We start from the raw sequence: 5,000 nt of genomic DNA on the forward strand, positions 1-5,000 counted from the left end.
CTCCGATGCTCTTCTGTTTTGTTTTGTTTGTTGGTGGTTGTGGAGTGTGGAGTGTGTTTTTTTGGTTGGTGGGGTGTGTGTGGTGGTGGTGTTAGTTTGTTTGCGGAGATTGCGTTTTTTTTAGATTTAGTTTTTTTTTTTTTTTTTTTATAAAAAAAAAAAAATTTAAAAATTATTCTTAGAAAACGCGCGCGAATCGAACAAAACTAATAACACCGATACACAAACAACGCGCGCCACCAACGAGAACGCCCGAAACTGAAACTTCTATAACCGACAAACGCACGAACGACACAGCGGCGGCGGAGGAGGGAAGAAAAAGGGGATCATCTCCCCACAACAACACACCGTAAACTGTGTCGGACGACGTCTCCGTTATGTAAGAGCGGAAGGCGTAAGAGAACGTCTCGTTTAATTAACGCGAACGGCGTTGGGCTCCCGAGTCGACTTCGGGGCGGCCCTTAACGCATCGCATCAACGAGCTCGTCGCGCGCTAGTCGCGCGACGGTCGATCATGATATATAAATCAAGGATTTCGGATCTCTCTAAAACCGGGCTGGAAATCGGTCATTGTTCGTTTTGCGAAACGATATTTTATAAAAGTGAAGATTTGTATGTGTCTCGTCAAAGAACGTTCCGATGAATCGGACGCGATGCCGCGTCCAAAGTAAATCTGGACGAACGCGAGGCGAGTGTTGAGATATACATTTTCCTCCGTGAACAGATAGAAAAACGAATTCATTTTGTTGTTGCGGTGTGGTGTTGTGTGTGTATTGTAATAAATACGCACGCACGCACGCACGCACGCAAAAAGCTACCTAGGCACCGGCGCGTCACGGCGTTTCGAACGTCCGACGCGTCGCTTGTCACACGTCTATCATATCATCATCACCCTCATATCTCTCGTATGTGCGGTGTTGGTGTGTGTTAGCTCTACTAGCTAGCTCCCTGGTTGATCCTGCCAGTAGTTATATGCTTGTCTCAAAGATTAAGCCATGCATGTCTCAGTGCAAGCCGTATTAAGGCGATACCGCGAATGGCTCAATATATCAGTTTTGGTTCCTTAGATCTTACCTCGGTTACTTGGATAACTGTGGTAATTCTAGAGCTAATACATGCAATCAGAACTCTGACCAGTGATGGGATGAGTGCTTTTATTAGATCAAAACCAATCGACGGAGGGCCTCGCGTCCGAAGTCGTTAATTTTGATGAATCTGGATAACTTTTGCCGATCGCATGGTCCAGCACCGGCGACGCATCTTTCAAATGTCTGCCTTATCAACTTTCGATGGTAGTTTCTGCGACTACCATGGTTGTCACGGGTAACGGGGAATCAGGGTTCGATTCCGGAGAGGGAGCCTGAGAAACGGCTACCACATCCAAGGAAGGCAGCAGGCGCGCAAATTACCCACTCCCGGCACGGGGAGGTAGTGACGAAAAATAACGATACGGGACTCTTACGAGGCCTCGTAATCGGAATGAGTACACTTTAAATATTTTAACGAGGAACAATTGGAGGGCAAGTCTGGTGCCAGCAGCCGCGGTAACTCCAGCTCCAATAGCGTATACTAAAATTGTTGCGGTTAAAAAGCTCGTAGTTGCATTTGTGCGCCGCGCTGTCGGTGCACCGCATCCGCGGTGATACTGACACGTCTGCGGAGCATATCGTCGGTGAGCCGTCGGTAAAACGGCGGTTCAATATCAAAATCCTATCGCGGTGCTCTTCGGTGAGTGTCGAGATGGGCCGACAATTTTACTTTGAACAAATTAGAGTGCTCAAAGCGGGCTCAAAATGCTGCTTGAATATTTCGTGCATGGAATAATAGAATATGATCTCGGTTCTATTTTGTTGGTTTTCAGAACTCCGAGGTAATGATTAATAGGGATAACTGGGGGCATTCGTATTGCGACGTTAGAGGTGAAATTCTTGGATCGTCGCAAGACGAACATCAGCGAAAGCATTTGCCAAAGGTGTTTTCATCAATCAAGAACGAAAGTTAGAGGTTCGAAGGCGATTAGATACCGCCCTAGTTCTAACCGTAAATATGTCATCTAGCGATCCGCCGACGTTACTACGATGGCTCGGCGGGCAGCTTCCGGGAAACCAAAGATTTTGGACTCCGGGGGGAGTATGGTTGCAAAGCTGAAACTTAAAGGAATTGACGGAAGGGCACCACCAGGAGTGGAGCCTGCGGCTTAATTTGACTCAACACGGGAAATCTCACCAGGCCCGGACACCGGAAGGATTGACAGATTAACAGCTCTTTCTTGATTCGGTGGGTGGTGGTGCATGGCCGTTCTTAGTTGGTGGAGCGATTTGTCTGGTTAATTCCGGTAACGAACGAGACTCTAGCCTGCTAAATAGGCGTCGTCATTTAGGTGTGCGCCGCTCCGGTGGCGCAACTCACTGGCGACGTATTAAAATTCTTCTTAGAGGGACCGGCGGCTTCGAGCCGCACGAGATTGAGCAATAACAGGTCTGTGATGCCCTTAGATGTCCTGGGCCGCACGCGCGCTACACTGAAGGAATCAGCATGTTCTCCCTGGCCTAGAGGCCCGGGCAACCCGTTGAAACTCCTTCGTGCTGGGGATTGGGGTTTGCAATTATCCCCCATAAACGAGGAATTCCTAGTAAGCGCGAGTCATAAGCTCGCGTTGATTACGTCCCTGCCCTTTGTACACACCGCCCGTCGCTACTACCGATTGAATGATTTAGTGAGGTCTTCGGACCGACACGCGGTGGCTTCACGGCCGTCGGCGTTGCTGGGAAGTTGACCAAACTTGATCATTTAGAGGAAGTAAAAGTCGTAACAAGGTTTCCGTAGGGGAACCTGCGGAAGGATCATTAACGTGTGTGTATGTGTGCGAGACGCGTGATATGTTCACGAACGTTGTTGCGCCGCTGTTGCTGTTGCTGTTGTTGCTGTTGCGACGACGACGACGACGACGACGACGACGACTTCGTACATACCGTGTTTACACATATATATATGTAATACATCCATAATGATATATATATACGACATATATACATATATATGTACGTACGCGCGCGCGCTGCTGTTCGTATCTAATGCGGACGAGCGCGCGCGCGTGTGCGTGCGTGTGTGTGTGCGTGTTTGTATATATGTATAAAAAATAAAATGTGAAATAATTGTCTCTAGCGTCTATTACGCCTAACGGCGCAGCGGCGACGGCGCCGTGGCGGTGGCCGGTGGCGGTGGTGGCATTCGTCGAAAGTGCTACCGCCGCCGCTGCCTCCGCCGCCGTCGAAGCGGCCGGGTGGCGGAAAAACGCCGAGAGACGAGCGCCGACCGGGGCATACCAAACGGAGCGTTCGAAGCGGTGAAAATCCCCACTGCCTAGCTCAGGCCCTTTATTGTCGGTTGGCGCTATACAAAACGAAATTTAAGCGGTTAGAAAGATGACAATGTCGTGCGTCACGCCAGCTCGTTGGGGGGTGCGCGGGTCGTCGTCGTTCATCATTCTAAAGGATTCGCGTCGGGGCGTTAAGCTTTTTCGGTGCCGTTTCTTTATGAACGCCTCGGCGCACATGAATTCGACCAACTTTCGACGTTAATACATAAAAACGGACAATCAAGTGGCCGACGGCGAGAGCCGTAGGCCGCTACCGTAAGTAATAACAACATTAAGAAAAAACCATTACCCTGGACGGTGGATCACTTGGCTCGCGGGTCGATGAAGAACGCAGTTAACTGCGCGTCATAGTGTGAACTGCAGGACACATTTGAACATCGACATTTCGAACGCACATTGCGGTCCGTGGAGAAATATCCAGGACCACTCCTGTCTGAGGGCCGGCTGTTAAAATATAAAAACCACACTGTTCGGTGTAGAACGCGCGCTACGTGCGCTCGCGCCGGTCGATGCGCGCGGCGGTGACGCGCGACGCGGCGGCGGCGGGTTGGTGGGGGGTGATGAACGAGCTCGCGGACGGTGCGATGGGACGATCTCTAATAAGAGTCTCTCGTCCGCGCCGCCGCGGCTCTCACTCTCTCTCTCTCTCACTATCCGCCGTCGCTGTCGTCGCGCTGCCGCTGCCGCACTACCGCGCGCGGGCGAGCGGGCGCGCGCTCTTTCGAACAATTGACGGTTTCCGTTGAACGTTCTTCGCGACGGACGACGGACGGCGGGGTGCTGCACCCCTCACGTCCGCGTACGCGCGGAGCGCGTTTACGGTCCGTTTAAATATATCGAATTGTATTGAATATGAAACGAGTGTGAAAAGATTACACGCATCGCTAAGACGCGAGTCTTCGTAGTGCGGTCTTCGTCCGAGCTCATCGGTTCGTGTATACGATATAATAAAATATATCGGAAGCACAGACGACGCGTCTCCGACGGATGCGACCGGCAGGCGGTGAATGTTTTCTTGCGCGGCAAGCGTAACGCACACACAAACATATGTAAGTAAACATTACGTGATGTTCATGTGCGCGCGCGCCTAGCCCGATGCGAGAGAGTTCACCGCTCGTCGTCGCTACGCATCCGTATTATGTCGGTGATACGCGTCGTCGTTCCAGTGCGAACGTTATATTATCGTATCGATACGGACCGATACCGAAAGGGCCGGACGATCGATCGCTAACGAAAAGTACTCGCGCTCGCGTATGCGTGTCGAGATTTTCGTTTACGCTCGTATCATCATAATCATCATCGTCATCGTCGTCGTTCATCGCGCAACGCGTGTTGTGTGTGCAGCGTTGCGTTGTGCGTGCGCGCGTCTAGAGACCTCTAAGGACTCGCGACGCGCGCGCCTCGCGCACGCGCACTCGCTCTGCGACGCGCGATGATCGCGACGGTGGGGGTGGTGTACGGTAGGCGGACTCGACGTCCGAAGGGCGTCCCGCGACGACGACCGGCCGCCGTGCGCGCTTGCTTGCTTGCGCGCGCGGTCCGTCGGTTCGTCGTCGTCAAAAATATAATAAGGGACGTCGCGTACGGATATCGCGTCTGCCTCGAATTTTTATCGTTGGCC

General features: G+C 51.8%; 3 non-coding genes across 3 annotated transcripts in view; all 3 read left to right on the plus strand.

Moving 5' to 3' along the window:
• Nucleotides 1–945: 945 nt before the first annotated feature.
• On the plus strand, nucleotides 946–2,849 carry LOC137927680 (small subunit ribosomal RNA). The gene has a single exon (XR_011107826.1). It is a non-coding gene; the product is annotated as a small subunit ribosomal RNA (ribosomal RNA).
• An 816-nt stretch (nucleotides 2,850–3,665) lies between these two features.
• Nucleotides 3,666–3,822, plus strand: LOC137927781 (5.8S ribosomal RNA). Its single transcript, XR_011107914.1, has one exon. It is a non-coding gene; the product is annotated as a 5.8S ribosomal RNA (ribosomal RNA).
• A 1,173-nt stretch (nucleotides 3,823–4,995) lies between these two features.
• Nucleotides 4,996–5,000, plus strand: part of LOC137927725 (large subunit ribosomal RNA) — a 4,033-nt gene continuing 4,028 nt past the window's right edge. Inside the window, exon 1 of the ribosomal RNA XR_011107868.1 lies at nucleotides 4,996–5,000. This exon is cut by the window's right edge and continues 4,028 nt beyond it. This is a non-coding gene — a ribosomal RNA (large subunit ribosomal RNA).

Source organism: Battus philenor, unplaced genomic scaffold (genome assembly GCF_028537555.1).
Source record: "Battus philenor isolate CCGP_79_NKW_IND1 unplaced genomic scaffold, ilBatPhil1.0.hap1 SCAF_36, whole genome shotgun sequence".
Lineage (NCBI taxonomy): Eukaryota > Metazoa > Arthropoda > Insecta > Lepidoptera > Papilionidae > Battus > Battus philenor.